The sequence below is a fragment of the Rhinatrema bivittatum genome, chromosome 1, assembly GCF_901001135.1.
Source record: "Rhinatrema bivittatum chromosome 1, aRhiBiv1.1, whole genome shotgun sequence".
Lineage (NCBI taxonomy): Eukaryota > Metazoa > Chordata > Amphibia > Gymnophiona > Rhinatrematidae > Rhinatrema > Rhinatrema bivittatum.
In genome coordinates, this window is record NC_042615.1 from 307,673,967 (window position 1) to 307,692,769 (window position 18,803).

The window sequence follows — 18,803 nt, forward strand, 5'->3', positions numbered from 1 at the left end:
TCAAAATGCATGGACATAATGTTGACTATTGTCAAATATTATACAATCATTTACCATTAGTCAGAGTAATTTTGAGATAAATATTGAAAGTATTCATTTTTCAACAGTGTTTGGTCTAGACTGAGCATTTTATTTCCAAACAAAAAAAATTAAAAATTGACAACTGTGGACAATGCTTAAAGGCCACTTTTGAATTGTCACTGCATACTATACTGTTGTAACAAAACATTTTGCATTTCTTAGTATAAACTGAACCTGCTGGGAGGTTTGGTTGACTATATGATGCAGTGTAAGTTCAGTGACTTATTTGTCTATATTTGTTTTTGCATGTTACCTTCATCTAAGCAAGATAAGCAAAGTTGTACACTTCATGCCGTATGACATTCGTGTCTGCCACTATCTTCCATGACAGACTGAAGTAGCTGCAGTGGAAGAAGAAAGGGATACAAAAGGGCCAGCTGAGCAAGAGGAACCTTGTGTACTTCAAAGTTCTCTGGCAGGCATGTAAGTGTTGTTTCAACTTAAATGATGAGGCTGTCAGATGTTGCGTATCTTTGGGTTATCGGTCTGATATGACTGGTCTATCATTTCTAGGTGCTGCTCTGTTAAAGGCGCTCCATGGCATGTTTGCTTTGTATAGATAGGGTTTCTTTCTATACTACTCTGACTTTTAAGATGCCTTTATGGTAGAATGAAGTTTAGTTTTGTGTTGGGGTCTAGGAATAAGGTTGGATATTTGCATATAATGCTTTTGAATAGTAGGCCTCTATTTTTCCAACAATCATGAGATGAGACTGAAGAAAGATGGCTTTGCCTTAGAGAAACAAATTTGGTTGCACATCAAATAGTAGTAACAATAATGGTAGTAATACCAGCCTGTTGTGGGTAATTTCAGTTCTGCTAGTATTTGTATTTGCCCTATGGTTTGGATCACACAGTCAGAAAATAATAACACTCACGATGACTATTGTGAAATAATGACAAGCTATATTTTCTGATTAATATATGTACAAATGCCAATAATCAGAGGACACTAAATTTTGTCATGTACACAAATGTTCGGTATAGCTAAATAGGTTATCCCATATGTTGGTGATAACCTTATGTTTATTGATACCGTTTTTAATTTTTTCAATTTTTCATTTCCATTTTAATGCAGTATATTCTTTTTAACTCTCATTAGTAATTGTGCTTATCCAAAGCATTGTAAAAAGCTCTTTCTTACACGGTCTCCATCTCTAAAGGTTATCATCTACTTAACTTAAGCTTCAGAGGAAACCTTCTTCTCTTATATGAGCCTTCTATTGTAGTGAGACTGGAGCCATCAGTGCTTCTGATAATATATGAGACATATTATAAAGCAAACAAACAGATATGTAATACCAGAGATGCTGAATCTTTCTTTCTGTCCATTCAGCTCTCATCTAGTAGTCTCCCCATCCCACCTTGCATCTGTATATTATCCTTGGCTTGCATATGTGCAGAATAATTCCTAAAGTTTTTCCAACTACTGATAAGAAAAACTTTCTGCGTATGTACTCTAAAATGTTCTTATCTTTTGTCCACTGCTTATAATTGCCAAATTGTAATCACTAGTTTTAAACCTAATACATTCCATCCTGGGCAATTGCCAAATGTTTCTGTGCTCAGTACTGGTTTGTGACCTTGAAACTAGCAGGCTAGAGAAATGGAGGGCTACCAGAAGAATCTGTAGGTGAATAAGGAGGGGGACCTGTGTGAAGTGGAAAGGTGGGGGATTTGTGTGAAGAAGGCCATAGGGGAATCTGTGAAGGGGGAGTAGGGAGCATGATTGTCTGTATGCATACTGACCTTCTAAACATGAAGCAAAACTGTTTCTTAGTGACACAAATCTATATGCAATCATTATAACTATATGACAGCATTTTGCTCTCAAAAAAGACAAATAATAACATATAATACATTCGATCCCCCAAAATATGAGAGAAAAATACTAAAAAAAACCCCAATTCATTTCTCACCAAAAGTCCAAACTGTAATATTATGTTTCTTTGTAATCTCTCTTATCTCTCTCTTTCTCTTTCTGTGTGTGACTGTTTTCAGCCATCTCACAAGCAGTTCTATATCCCTTAACTCAATCTGCAACATACAAAATATCTTCACTAAAGAGGGAAAGTTATTTTTCTCTCTGTGCAATTGGTCAGATAACCTTCATCAAGAACACCTAAACCCCATTTAAGCTCAAGTGCACCTGGAGTTTACCTGACCCAGAAATCTGACCAATTTAAAATCTTAGCAAGTGCACCTCTGGGCTCCTGGAGCATCAACAATGATTGGTCACAGTGTTTTCTGTCATCTGTTGCAATCTCCATCTAGGTAGTTGTATGTGGTTAGCCTACTCTGACTTTTGGGGCTCATGAGAGGTTGTATGTATTCTAGGGATGTGAATCATATTTCTGACGATTGAAAATATCGTACGATATTTTCAAAGTTGTCAGAAATTGGGGGCTCCCCGAAACCGATAGAAAACCCCACGAAATTGTTCATGGGGTTCTCTTATCGTTTTGGGGGCGGGCGGAAAAAACGGCATACATAAACAAGCCCTAAACCCACCCCGATCCTTTAAAACTGCTCCCTTAGGTTCCCCCACCCAAAACGTTTTAAAATTACCTGGTGGTCCAGTGGGGGTCCCAGGAGCAATCTCCTGCTCTTGGGCTGTCAGCTGCCACTAATAAAAATGGTGCCGATGGCCCTTTGCCCTTACCATGTAACAGGGTATCTGTGCCATTGGCCGGCCCCTGTCACATGGTAGGAGTAAAGGATGGCCGGCGCCATCTTTAAAAATGGCACAGGCCATCCAGTGCTCCTACCATGTGACAGGGGCCAGCCAATGGCACAGATACCCTGTCACATTGTAAGGACAAAGGCCATTGGCGCCATTTTTATTAGTGGCAGCCGACGGCCCGAGAGCGGGAGATCACTCCCGGGACCCCCACTGGACCACCAGATAATTTTAAAATGTTTTGGGGGGGTTGGGAGGGTGGGGGAAGCTAAGGGAGCAGTTTTAAAGGGTCGGAGTGGGTTTTTTTTTATCGGCTCGGGCGCAGCCGATAAAAAAAAACCCGATCAGACCGCACGAAGGAAAATTCATGATGTGAATCGGAACCGGAATCAGAACCGATTCCGGTTCCGATTCACATCCCTAATGTATACGCCACCTTTCTAGTGTCAGGTCTACTTCTGCTTAACATCCTATTTAACAAAAGTTCCACATATTTAGTCACTGGGGTGTCTTTCCACCCTGCAATGAAATATGAACTCAGGTCCTTGCTCATCAGCATCTCCCACTGGCAGTGCCCAGCCTGCTAATCAATATTTTTTAAATATCTGGAACAGTTAAACTCGGCTGTAGCACTTATTCCCCCCAAGAAATGAAAAACAAAAACAAACGCCTGAATCAAAAATCTATCCTAGGTCTTTCTAAAAAGAAAAATGACTATCTGAATGTTAGATGGGCATGCAGATCATATCTACCAGGACCACAGAGAATAGCAACTAAGAACCAATAAGACTGCAGCAATTCAGACTTTATCATCTAGTAAGAATCAAAATAATAGCATCTATGAGTATATATGTAGCTAGGTATCAACTAAATGTGTCATAAAAGTATAACATCATGATAATTAGTTATTATATTTCAAATAGAGATATACTACATCATGAAACAAAGAAAAATAGTATCTAAATAGGACCACCCCAAGGGAACATGAAAACATGAAATTAGAGCTTATATATGAAGTGTGATCACTTCAGTCCATAAAAGGAAGTGTTGAAAGGGGTCATTCTGTTGCAAAAGTTATGATGTCAATGCCACCGAGTCATAGAGTCACTGACAAATGATATATACAGTTCGTTCAGTACTGGGTACTCTGTCATCAAAACACAGCCTGTGCACTCTCATCATTAAGTCAGATGTTTGAGATTATGGATTAATACCAGATATATATATATCAACAAAAATTCAAATTAAGTAACAAAGAAACTATAATAAATGTCAATAACTTCTTGTATCTAATAATCTCTATGTACACTATGAATATCTACATAATATTATCTCCCAGCCCCATATTTAACATACATTTAAAGATATAAGCAACCTAGGTGCCCATTCATCCATTTAGACACTACACAGGAGATTATGACACAGGACATTTATTTCACTGAACTAACCACAGAAGTACATTCATTGCACATTTCTTCATCAAACTCTGCTGTTTACATCTGTAATAACTAGGGATGTGCATCATTTTATGATGAATTAAAATATTGTACGATATTTCATAATTCATCATGTATTGGGGGTCCCTGAAAATGATAGGAAAACCCCACAAAATTTTGTGTGGTTTTCTTATTATTTTTGGGGGGGATAGGGCACACAGAAAAAAAAACCCAAACCCACCCTAACCCTTCAGATCTAATTATTTACAATCCCCCACCCTCCCGACCCTCCCAAAACTTGCCTAAAGTCCCTGGTGGTCCAGCAGGGGTCCTGGGAGCGATATCCCCCTCTTGGGCCGTTGGCTGCCACAAATCATAATGGCACCAATGGCCCTTTGCCCTTACCATGAGAAAGGGGCTATCGGTGCCATTGGCCAGACCCTGTCACATAGTAGGAGCAATGGATGGCCCGTGCCATTTTTTTAAGGGGGTTAGTGCGCGCTAACTCCCGTTAGTGCTCGCTAAACCGAAAACAATTGTATACAAAAAACCAAATTGCCGATTCACGGGAATACGAACTTTTCCCGTGGCTACACGAAACCGAAACTGGAAACGACTGGGCACCCGATGCACATCTCTAGTAATAACACACAAACAAAATACATAATGACAAACAACAATTATCAAACTTTAGAACTAGAAAAAAGTCAAAAAGAAAGAAAAGGAAGAGAAAAAAAATATTTGAATCCAAAAGTAAACAAAAGTCAGAATTTAAAAAAAAATGGAGCTATGCAAAAAGCAAAAAGGAACAAAATGGGAAAAATAAATCTTCAGATGATGATTGCATTCAGTAGCAGGCTTCATCTTTGTCAATTTGTAACAATAAAAAGCTTGCATACAAAGAAAGGTTAAGTCCATTGTGAAAAATCTCATCACAGGGTAAGAACAGCTATAAACATCTTTGTTCCTGAGCTCCCCTGTGGTGATGGGTGATACACCTTTAACAGGCTCAGGGCAAACTTTTCCTCCTCCCATCACTTTTTTGGACAGGCATCCTGATCAATCTGTATTTGCAGAGCGTGTGAAAACACTGAGCTGGACTCCGGAGTGGAGGATCCAGAAACAGCCAGCAATGCCAGCATCTCCAGAAGGTTACGGGTCACTTCCACCTCCTGTAGCAGGCACTGTGGAGTACATAGATAGGAGTACACAACCTCGCAAAAGTGCACAACTGGCTCAAACACACACAAACACATTTAGGCAGGCACAGGCAGAGAGAGACACATACACACACAAATAAGTGCATATGGGAAGACACATACACACAGCATAAGCCCACATGCTCACAGGCACACACAGGTATAGGCAACCACAAACATATGCACACCCATACACAAGCAGAGTTACCTACACCCTAAGCACAGGCACATATGCAGACTATTATAGACCAGATTGCCTGAGCAATGCTAGGCACTTTTCACTAGTTTATTATATATTGCATTTTTCCTGTAGTATATGCCTTTTGGTTTCCTAGTATGGGAACAAAACTGGATAATCAGACAATCAAAAGAAAAATACTCAGCTGCTGTTAAAACATTATTAACTAGGGATGTGAATCGTTTTTTAACGATTTAAATTATCGTCCGATAATTTTAAAATCGTCATTAATCGGTAAGGGTCTCGATACAATAGGAATTCACTCGATTTATCGTGAAAAATCGTTAAATCGAGTACGAGAATTATTTGGAGGGAGGGTGGGAAAACCGGCACACCAAAACAACCCCTAAACCCACCCCGACCCTTTAAAACCAATCCTTTACCCTCCCCCACCCTCCCAAACCCCCCAAAATGTTAAATTACCTGGTGGTCCAGTGGGGGGAGGGGGGTCCCGGTGCGATCTCCCGCTCTCGGGCCATCGGCGCCATTTTGGCTACCACTGATAAAAATGGCGCCGATGGCCCGATAAAAAAAACCCCACCCTGACCCTTTACAAATTAACCCTTTGCTTCTCCTACCCTCCCGACCCCCCCAAAACCTTTTACATGTACCTGGTGGTCTAGCGGGGGGTCCGGGAGCCAGCCCTTCAATCATACCCTTGGTGCCAGTGCCGGTGCTGAACTGGTTTCAAAATGGCGCCGATAGCCTTTGCCCTCACTATGTCACAGGGAGTGACCGTCGCTCCCTGTGACATAGTGAGGGCAAAGGTCATCGGCGCCATTTTGAAACGAGTCCAGCACTGAGGGTATGATTGAAGGGATGGCTCCCGAACCCCCCGCTAGACCACCAGGTACATGTAAAAGGTTTCTGGGGGGGTCGGGAGGGTGGGAGAAGCAAAGGGGTAATTTGTAAAGGGTCAGGGTGGTTTTTTTTTATTGGGCCATCTTCGCCATTTTTATCAGTGGTAGCCAAAATGGCGCCGATGGCCCGAGAGTGGGAGATCGCGCCGGGACACCCCCCCCCTCCCCCCCACTGGACCACCAGGTAATTTAACATTTTGGGGGGGGGTTCGGGAGGGTGGGAGAGCAAAGGGGTCATTTGTAAAGGGTCGGGGTGGGGTTTTTTTTATCTGCTCAGGCCTCACTAAAAAATTAACGATGTGAATTGGAATCGGAACCGATTCCAATTCACATCTCTAACGATCCGATTTTTTTCTCCCTCCATCCGAACCTGTTCGTTAAAACGATCGGGCACACAATTCACATCTCTATTATTAACTACTTTTTCCCACTTTTGTACCGTTGATAGAGGATGCGTGGCTGGTGTATACTAAGAAGTCTTTTTTTTTATCTAGTTCAAGTTTGGTATGCTGTGCCAGTTTATGGAATGAGCGAAAACTGCACCATTCCTATCTGAAACCGTGCCCGTAACTTAGGAGTCATATTGGACTCTTAACTTATCACTTTCCACTAATATTTCTGCAGTAGTAAAAAAATCATTCTACAACATTCATCTGCTAAAAAGACTAAAACCTTTAATATACTCCTCTGATTTCCATACAGTCCTACAAGCCTTGATCTTGACAGGCCTGGATTACTATAATTCACTCTATTTAGATCTTCCAGATATTGCCCTGCACCCAATCCAACAAGTCCAAAATACTTTGCCCATCTCAATACTAACACAAATTATAGAGATCACATCACTCCAGTTCTCCAATCTCTCCATTGGCTCCCAATCCAACAACGCATTGAATATAAAGTCTTGACAATAGTCCACAACTTAATTCACAACCCTTCTGTAGTTTGGCTCTGCTCCTCACTAAGACTGTATCAACCACCTTGTCACTTATCAATTGATAAAAATCTATTGCAAGTTCCAACAATCAAGAATGCTAAGCTGGACTTAACAAGAAAGTGCGCCTTCTCAGTAGCAGGCCCTATTTTATGGAACTCACTCCCTGACTTGCTTAGATTATTATCGAACTCAAAGGAATTTAAAAAAGTGTTAAAAACGCATTTATGTTCCACTGCTTTTAGCAAACTCCAAGCAGTATAAGGACCTTTATTCTCCCTACCTTTCTTTGATCTGTATTTTGTTATCTTGTCTGTTTTATTTTTTGCATTTTAAACCCGTTTACCTTGAACTACAATTTCCCCACCCCCTCTGCTTTGAATTATGAACGTTCTTTTACGCAAACCACTTAGATCTCCCAAAATATTTGCATAGACATTATACAAAAGATTTAAAATAAATAAAAATAAATAAATACATGTTTCTGGAAAAGTGACAGCTTTCATTAACTGAAAAATCTTTTGCTATATAGAAAGATTCAAAAGTCTGCACAGTGCCTGTTGAATAATAAAAGCTTTGTTAATGCACTATCGGGCGGATTTTAAAAGCCCTGCTCGCGTAAATCCGCCCGGATTTACGCGAGCAGGGCCTTGCGCGCCGGCGTGCCTATTTTCCATAGGCCGCTGGCGCGCGCAGAACCCCAGGACGCGCGTAGATCCCGGGGTTTTTGGAAGGGGGCGTGTCGGGGCGTGTCGGGGCGGGGCCGAACGTCGTGGCATTTTGGGGGCGGGGTGCGGCATTTCAGGGGCGGGATAGGGGGCGTGGCGCTGGCCCCGGGCATTCCGGGGGCATGGCCACGCCCTCTGGAACCGCCCCTGGGTCAGGTCTCGGCGCGCCAGCAGCCCGCTGGCGTGCGTGGATTTACGTCTCCCTCCAGGAGGCGTAAATCCGTGGATAAAGGTAAGGGGGGGGTTTAGATAGGGCCGGGGGGTGGGTTAGGTAGAGGAAGGGAGGGGAAGGTGAGGGGAGGGCGAAAGAGAGTTCCCTCCGAGGCCACTCCGAGGCCGCTCCGATTTCGGAGCGGCTTCAGAGGGAACGGTGACAGGCTGCGCGGCTCGGCGCGCGCCGGCTGCCCAAAATCGGCAGCCTTGCACGCGCCGATCCAGGATTTTAGAAGATACACGCGGCTATGCGCGTATCTTATAAAATCCAGCGTACTTTTGTTTGCGCCTGGTGCGCAAACAAAAGTATGCGAACGCGCTTTTTTTTAAAATCTACCCCTATTTTTTTAATCTATAACCATCCTGGATGGTTAGGGACTTTCATTTTCAGTTTTTATTTCATTTTTGCTGATATTTTATCAGTGTTTTTATATACAAAAATGTTGGAAAATCAGTGGGGAAAAAATGAGTCATTTCTTTCCACTGATTTTGTTTCTCGCTTTTGTTTTCTGTAATAAACACTCATAAATTCCTGGGGAAAATTTTTAAATAAAAATTGAAAACAAAGATCCTTAACGATGGTCAAAACTGTTTTCTGTGAGCCAAGCCCAGCAAATTGCTACTCTGAGCTGTTGGCAGTCTGATGTAGGTCTATGAGATCAGACAGTCATTCTCCCTTCCACCTTGTTTGCGCTCCTAATGTTACCTAGACATACATCACCAAGCTGTCACCAATTCTTTCAGTGTACTGCCAAAGTATTCAAAAGGGCATTTCCATGTGTTAAAGATATTCAATTTTCTGTCTTGTCTCACAATCCATGACTTTAAAAAGGTTCCATTTTTTAATTTATAAATTAAAGGGGGCAATTTTCACTAAGCTGCAAAACTGCAAGACACATGACTAATTTTGTGCCCATATAGTGTTAGTGCCCCGCCCGCAGCCGTCCCGCGCACGGGACCGCTCACCTGCATAATTCCCCAGCGGGTCCCAGGACGACCTCCCTTGCGGTAGTTGCTAGTCCAGCTAGGCCCCCGCGTCCCGCGGCAGCGGTCGCCGGGCCTTCCCTTGTACGCTAGGCCTCACGCTGAGGTTCGGCGTCTTCTTCCATGCTAGCTCCGCCCATACGCACGTGCATGCGGCCTGCCCCGAGTCTTGTAGGGCCGAGGGCAGGCCTGGGTTCTGCGGCACACCCTGATTGAGCTATCATATAAGGAAGTTCCTGACCTCACTTCCTTGCATTGGCAATTGGGTCGGCTTTTATGCTAGATTATCTTCGCGTCTGTTCCTGCTTGTTACTAGTCTCGTTCCAGGATCCTTCTGTTCCAGTTCCAGGTCAGGTACTGGAACAGTACCTGACCTGTTCTTGCATCCTTGTTCCTGAGTCCTGCTTGTTCCTGCATTCGTCTGCAGTCTACCTCGGTAGTACCCTCGGGCTGACTCTGGTACTGACCTCGGCTTGTTCCTGACCTTCCTGCCTATCTGCTGCCTGTCTACGACCTCCGCTAGTTCCTGACTCATTGGTCTGCCACCTTCCTCAAGACCTCTGCTTGTTCCTGACTTCATCTGACCTCTGGTATCTGACCCTTGCTTCGTTGACCACTCCTCGGACTGACTTATGGACATTGACATTGACCTCTTGCTTGCCTGACCATGCCTCCAGATTCTGGCTCTGTTCCTCGTCTTGTCATCATCAACTCTGTTCTGGTTCTCCCTGCTCCAGCTCGAACCTGACCGTGCTCCTTCTGTGTCTGTGGGCATGCCGGACTATCATTCTCCCAGGAGACCCTGCGAGGCCCACCTAAGTCCAAGCGGCCCGGGTCCCTACAGGCTCCTCCCGGGGGGACCTCGGGCTTCCAGTGGTGATGCTCTACTTAGTCTCTGTCTCCTTCAGTGCTCTGCGCCCTGGGACCAGTTATCTTCTGTTCCCTTCAGGAGCCATTCCATCCTTGCCCCAGGACAAGGGTCCACCCCCGATTTCGGAGCAGCTTCGGAGGGAACAGAGGCAGCTTGCGCAGCTCGGCGCGCAAGTTACACAATTGTGCACCCCCTCGCACGCACCGACCCTGGATTTTATAACATATGTGCGGCAGTGCGCGCATGTTATAAAATCAGGCGTAGATTTGTTCGCGCCGGGTTGCGCGAACAAATCTGCGCCCACGCGCAGGTTTTAAAATCTGCCCCAACGTGCATATAAAGCTACCACTTAGCTTGCAGCCTCTGTATGTGCAGATAGATTACTCTTTAAAAAAATGTGTATATGAGGCCTGGAAAGGAAGGAGGTGATACATACAGGCAGCAAGTCAGCATGTACTGGAAAAACAAAAAAACTCAGGAAAATAAAGAGTCAAGCCAGCTGCTGGCCTTAAGAAATTAGACCATCTGTTTAGCTTAAAACTGTAGTTTTGCAGCCCCTGGGTAGTGTGATTACCCAAAACAGGGAACAGCCTCACTAATCACAAATCAAACACAGAGAATACGAGGGACAGTAATTTTCAAAGACGTGTGAGGGCATACATTGACACATGTGCGTCGGCGTGCACCCAGGGACATGGCGATTGTATAACAAAGGCACATATTTGAGTGTACTTTATAAAATTTATTTATTTATTTATTTAGTGCTTTTTTATACTGGCATTCATAATAGATATCATATCATGCCGGTTTACAAATAACAGGGTTGAAACCTAACTAACTATTAACATGGTATAGAGAAGACAGAAGTTACAATGAACAGGGGTGTCGTAACTGGGAAGAGGAAGATATAGCGGACAGTAACAGGATAACTGTATCAAATATTTACAAATTGTTGAGTAATCGATTGTAGCTGCTGAGGGGGGCTCTGTGGTTTATGGAAAGGCCTGTTTAAACAACCACGTCTTGAGCCTTTTTCTGAAAGTCAGCAAGCAAGGTTCTTGTCTGAGCTCTGGTGGGATGGAGTTCCAGATGGTTGGTCCCGCTGTGGAAAAGGCCCATTCTCTGGTAGTTAGATGGTGGGTGGATTTTGTTGGGGGGGTATGCAGGGATCCTCGGTAAGCTTCTCTGATCGGTCTGGAGGAAGTGTGAAGTCTGATTGGGAATTGAAGATCCAAAGGGGCTTGGTTGTGAATGGTTTTACATTCACAACCTTGACGCGCATATGTGTGTACCTAATTTTGCAAGTAGGCATGCCCAACTGCGAAAATCAGGTTTCAGCTGCATAAGTCAGGGGATTTAACAGCTGGCGTGCATTCACGCCAAGACCAGTTTCACCAGTCCATCCACCAGTTCGCCAAGTGTCGAGCTAGGTCCTCCAAATCCCCTTGCTTAATAGTCTGAACTTCCCCTAGTTACCCCCAGACCCTTTAAACCTCTCAGGAATGACTTACACCTCCTCTACACAGCATTAGGCCTGGGTGCATGAACCAAGTGCATAAATATCTGTGAGCACGTCTCTTGGCCCTGCCCTAGAATGTCCATGGCCCATCCACACCATGTCCCTTTTTTATTCTGAGTGAGATGTGCTCACAGCGAGAGATACGCGTGCATGCAGGCAGCTTTTAAAACACAGTGGGCGCGTGTAAGCCCTGCTTGCACGTGCATCTCCCGATTTTGACACGCTCTGGGGCTTTTAAAGTTCAACTTTTAGCTTTTACTCTAAGAGGAGGACTAGGTGGTTTAAGCACAGGCAAGGCTCAGGGCTTTGCAATTTAGGGAACGCACTGGACCTATATATATACAGGAAGCCCCAGGGTTTTAAAAGAGGGGAAACTGTGCACCTAAACAACGTTCCTGCAGAACTTTCAGTTGCCACAGAGAGAGAGCCCAGCCAGGATTTGAACACTGGCATATTAACCATGAAAAGGTGGTTTAAAAAGCACTCTGCAGATAGCTTTCCACGCTCTGGTTCTCTCTCTCTCCTTTAAGCCCCAGAGAGGGGTTTATAAGCAAGCAGAGTGTGACTGGATGACTTAGCACCTTTTCCCTGCTCTGTGCTCCTTGTATGCCGTCTTCTTCCAACAGAGGTTTGATTGTGTGGGTCAACACTACTTCCCTAGTACTGACTTGGGAGGGAGTGCTGACTTGGGGTGTATTTATGGCCCCCTTCTCCCTCCTCCCCTGATCTCACCATGCTTCCTGAAATGCCCATGTTTTGGAGCAGCTAAATATAACCATCTAGAAAATCTAGGCAACTGTATTTAGCTGTTCTGTTGGATGCAGTTTTCATCCCTGGGGCTCTAACTAGTTAATTCCTTAGGGGGTCCTTTTGTAAAGGAGTCCCTTTCCGTGGGCGATAGCTTGCTAGGGGAGGCTAGGGGAGGAGTCGGGGCGGCGAGGGGTGGACTCCGCGATGTCTTCGCTGGCGGCGATAAGGTAAGCCACGTTATCGTCGCCAGTAGCACGCCCAATAGCGCCACCTTTTACGGTGGCGCTATTGGGTGCCAAAGCCGGCAGCGATAACACTGCGGTGGTGCGATGGCTGCCGGCTTTCGCGGGCCCGCCCCCCATTTTCACTGGATTCACCATTCTGCGATAAGATGGTGAATCCAGGCCTTAGCTGACCAGATCATTTTGAAAATCACCCTTTGAATAGGTATTTAATATTATCATTCTACTGCTTGTCTGGGTATGTCACATGTTTTTATTTAAATATTTCAGCCATTGTCTATGTTTTGTTTTGGTTTGGTTTGGGGTTTTTTTTACAAGAATTTGCAGCTCACGCCATTCAGAAGTTCTGGACAGCGAGCAAAATACTTGCACAGCTAAACATATTCCAGTAAAACAATAAAAACTAAATATACATTAACACAGATAGTCATTTTCATCCTGCAGTAGACAAAAAATGCTGATAATGTTGTTGGAAGAAATGGAAGGAGATTAGTATTCAAAGGCTTTTTTAAATAGGAATGTTTTTAATGTTTTTTTTAAACATATCAGTGGACAGAAACAAACAGAAACAAGTAACTCACTCTTCCAAACTTCTGAAATGTTGGCTGTTAACAGTGATCATGTATTTTTCTGCCAACAAATGTTCCTAGACTTATCACTTTTTCTTTTGTGTTATATAAAACATACAGATAAATGTTGGCAAACTGGAACAGTTGGTCTAAAAAAAAAAGTCACTCTATTCCTATTCTATTGTATGCAGAGGACCAAAATAATGTGGTTGTGACATCAAAAAGCATCCATTTGGGAATAACAAGGACGTTAGGATTATGATTGTCTGCTAAGAATAAATGCTTTAGCTGGAGGACAAGGACTTTTAACTTCAAGGTAGACTTGCCAATTGACTCCTTTTTTTCTTAAAGGAAATAAAAACTATAAATCCATTCATATAAATGGGAAAAACAAGGACTGAGTCTGGTTGAGCATCAGCAGCAACTCTACTTCAAAACCAACTGTGAAGTGAATCCCTGAAGAGAAGAACTTCTGATTTGTGTTCCTAACATGAAAGTAGCCTGCACATGCAGCCTAGGCTTTCTGCTGAGGGTGAGAAAGATTAATGGGTCCTTCCTCACGGGGGAAAGCTTGTACTTCAAGACCCTACCTTTAGGAACTGGTAAAAGGCGCTTCTGATTCTCCCCAAATAATTCACAGCAGTACAGATTGACTCCTCCCACAACTGTTCTCTTTACTTCAAACAATGATTAGAAGAAGAATTTTATAGAAGAAAAACATTTTAGTCTATTTACAGGCCACCCCAAAACTCACTTAACTCCCAGTTCCTTCCTACTGTGTTAAACAGTGTGAGAACAACCACTGGCAACGCCTGCCTCACTAATCTTCCCTGACAAGTTCTCAAGACTCCTGATAATGACACTGAAGCCTTTTTCTAGTAGAGAGTACTCTCCACTCCAAATTAATCCATTTAGTTAAATTAAGAAAATGACGAATGCCTGGCCATCCATAGATCACTCTGGCCTCCAGCCGAGGCCATTTTGTATGGAAGAAAGTAATAATGGTGCAGGTCTTGGTCTGCCAGCATCGTCTGAAACAGCAGCAGCAGAGCAGAAGTGATGGGATCGCTCCTGCCCTGTGAAGATTTCAATGCATTTTAAAGACTTCATGGGGTAAGAGGGTCTGCGGAAGTTGGGGGATTGCAGAAGGGCTTGGAAGGATTCTTTTTTTTTATTATTGCAGGGGACCAGACAATTTTTTTATTTTCTTTGTTTTGTTGTTTTTTTTATTTTTACTTTATTTTTATTTGCATTTCAAATAATACAGACAGGAAACAGAGAATGGAATATACAATGAAACAGAAAACATTAATCCGATTTTCTTTGTTTTTCATTTCAAATAAAACAAACAAAACAAAAAAAAGGAAAAAGAAAGGAACATGAAACAAAAAAAAAAAGTCCCTTGGGATTGCCTCCTGGCAATTCGAGTGGAACAAGACACATACTGTTACCTGCATTAAAGGTGGACAATTTTCAAAAAGCCAATTTATCTGCAGAAATTGACTTTCAAAATTGCTTTCTACGAAACAGAAATGGAGCATTTAAATCCTTCTCAACCTATCAGTGTTTCCTGACTGATATTCGTCAGTAGTTTAACACTGCACATCAAGGGGCAGATTTTATAACCTGCGCGCATGGCCTACATTTGTGCGCGCTACCCGGCGCACACAAATGTATGCCGGATTTTATAACATGCGCGCATAGCCGCACGCATGTTATAAAATCTGGGGGTCAGCACGCGCAAGGGGGTGCACACTTGTGCACCTTGCGTGCACCGAGCCCTAGGGGATCCCCGATAGCTTTCCCCGTTCCCTCCGAGGCCCCCCACCTTCCTCTCCCTTCCCCTATCTAACCCACCCCCAGCCCTACCTAAATCCCCCCTACCTTTATTTCAGGAGTTACGCCTGTCTCTGGTAGGCATAACTTGCGCACGTCGGCTGGCACAGCCGCTGTGCCAGAGGACTCGGGACCACCCCTGGATCGCCGTCGGACTGGCACCCCGCCCCCAGCCCCGCCCCCAGCCTCGCCCCTTTTTCAAAGCCACAGGACATACACGTGTCCCGGGGCTTGTGCGTGTCGCCGAGCCTATGCAAAATAGGCTCGGCGCGCGCAGGAGTAGGTTTTCGGGGTTACGCTCGTAAGTTATGTGCGTAACCCTTTGAAAATCTGCCCCTTAGGGACAAACCATGTCCAGTTTGGAACTCCTCAAGCGAGAAACAGTTGGGGGCAGATTTTTAAAAAGTACACGAGCGCATACTTTTGTTCGCGCACCCGGTGCAAACAAGAGTACGCCGGATTTTAATAGATACGCGCGGCTACGGGTCGGCGCGCACAAGGCTGTGCAAAATTGGCACCCTGCACGTGCCGAGCCGTGCAGCCTACCTCCTTTCTTTCCGGCACCCCCCACCTTCCCTTTCCTTCCCCTAACTAACCCGCCTCCCGGCCCTAACTAATTCCCCCCCTACCTTTATCTGCAGAAATTGACTTTCAAAATTGCTTTCTACGAAACAGAAATGGAGCATTTAAATCCTTCTCAACCTATCAGTGTTTACTGACTGATATTCGTCAGTAGTTTAACACTGCAAATCAAGGGGCAGATTTTATAACCTGCGCGCATGGCCTACATTTGTGTGCGCTAGGTGGAGAGAACATTGCCCAAATCTCATCTTGGAGTGAGTTTCCTCACTCCGAAGGCCAGCTAATCTTCACAAGAGACCACTGTTCTGTTCGTACGTCTCATGTAGAATGTGAAAGTGGCCCCTAACCCCCTACACTCTTACCTAAACCCCACCTCGAGTTACTAGGTGGGCCTACCCTAGGGATACAAATACCTACCTATGGGGATGACATTTTGTCCAGGTGCACTCTCTCTCTCTCTTTCTCTCCCCCCCCCCCCCCCCCCAAAAGGCTATGGTGCTATCACATGCATTAACAGGCCTTTTTGCATGCGATAAGCCCTTAACACATGCAAAAACACCTTATTGCATTTTGATAAATGACCCCCTAAATTACTTATCTTGTAAAACTGTGTCTCTCCATTCCTGTGATGGAGCCAATCGGCAAACAGGACCAAAGAATAGTCTTAAATCACTGCATGCAAATGTCAGAGCCCCTCTTTTCACAGTCATTATGAAGAAGCTTCTTTTTCCATGGAGAAGCCAGTCATCACACACTGTTTCATACCACGAAGAAAACAGATGTCACAAATAGATATTCCAACTCCAGTGTTTCGGCCTACTGCCCAGTACCTTCTTCAGGAGGTCTAGATTGTAGAACTGCAATGATTAAACTTCTAATAGAAAATCATTCACAACTGAAAAACTCAAAAATTAGTTATATAGGAAACATCAAAATGTAATCATGCTCTTTTAACCGAACATGGTGTCTCACAGATTTGCAGTTTCTGGCTGATCTCATAGCAGTTTAACAGAATTGTCAATAAAAGGATCTATCAACATGAAATTTATTTATTTATAAAATGTATAAATTGCTTTCCAGGTTTTATAATACAATCTTCCAAAGTGATATACAACAGAGTTTAAAACAGAAACAAAGGAAAAAAGCAATAAAATAACAATGCATAGAATACCATTACAGAAAAACACTCCAGAGATAAAGCATGAAATAATTATTATACAGCACAATTTCTGCTATATAACAGATAAATTATGATGGGATATGATGTTGCATATCTTTATAAAGTGGTCTGAATTTTGGTTAGGTTATAATATTATGGCACATTAGAGTTTAAAGACTTAAAAGTAAATTGTAAAAGCCCGACGCACGCATCAATTAGGGGATGCGTGAATATGTCAGGCCGGCATACGCTGAGCGGATTTTAAAAACCACCTGGATATGCATGTAAATGCCGCTGCGCACACAAATTAAAAGTTCAAAAAGGTGTGGGGCAGGGGCATGGTCTGGGTGGGATATGGGCGTTCCAGGATTTTTACCTAAAATTTGCACATAAATACTTAAATGCACTGATGCACACCAAGGTTCCCTGCCGCATAACTTTACTTCTGGTATGGATGACTTGCAACTTATAAAACAAAAAAATCTAAGAAGAACAATGGGGTTTTACACGTTGGGGCTAACAGGGGGGAAGGGAGGCTATTAAACTAGCCTCCCTTCCCCCCTATTAAACTAAATTATTTTTTTTTCTCATATGTTTCATTGGTTTGGTTATTGTTAGACTACTATTTGATTATCTTATAGGCTTCAGCTTTGTACCTTTATTATCACATGTTCCCATAGGACTGGATATTACTGGATTGGATATTGTTTCATCTCTTTCATATGTTTTCATTGGATTGGATATTGGTTAAGAGTTTTATGTTTTTCGTTGGACTGAATATTGTTTAAGAGCTTTCCCACTCCTAATGGGGCTCACTCTAACTGATTCCAATATTATAACTAGTTATCCCTTGCTCCCAGTTCCATGTAACCCTGTTCTTTGTAATGCTCTTTGCAATTTTTTGTGTTTCACTGTAAACCGATATGATATGTAATCTTCCACATGAATGTCGGTATATAAAAGTCTTAAATAAATAAATAAATAAATAAATAAAATAGGGGAGTTGGAAGGCCTATCCCTTAACTGGGCAAACTGGGAATGAACTGGGAAAACTGGCAATGGTGTTGTCATATCCTTTTAAAATCCGCCCACTTACTCGGTAGGAGCGGCTTTTGTGTGCACAGGTGTACACCCATTTAAAATGGAATGCACATGTGCACGCGGTCAGGCTATTTTATATCATATGGGCATGGGCCAATGAACACACAGTGTGCCCTCATGAAACTTTGAAAATGACTGCCTTTGTGTCCGTTGTTATCAAAATACTCGTAATAGGAGTAAAAACTGCAATTATATGCAACATTTGTATTGAATCCCTGACAAAAGAATACATTGCAGATACAAATGGTCTTAAAAATGTAACCACAAAAAATAGAAAGAAGTTAAGGAATGAAAGCAAAAGCAGATACTATAGGTTGACCAAAAGGGAATGATAACAATTTATATTTTTTTTACATTGTGCAAACTGTAAGAATAATCAAACATTGAACATCCAAAACATCAACTTATTCTGGTGTAAGAAAACCATTAGATTCTGCAATCCATATATAATCTTGAATAAGTGAGCATATTTTATTAGTTGGATCGCTACCTGGTAATTCATAATACAGGGGATCAGATATCTGGCATTGCAGCTTAACAATATCAGCTGTGTGAGATAAAACCCGCAATGACGCCCCCTTTATCTGCAGGTTTAATGACTTTATGTTGGTTCTGAGATAAAGAAATCAACGTGTGACATTCACCTTTTGTAATGTTGAAAAATGTTCTACAGTGAGCAGCTTCTAACTCATTAATCTCCTGTAGAACTAATGTCCAAAATGTGTGAATAACGGGATCTTCGGTTCCCGGTGGCATCAAAATTGATTTACTTTTCACAACAGACAGATTGTCTGCTGATGGATTCCTAAAAAAATGCTATT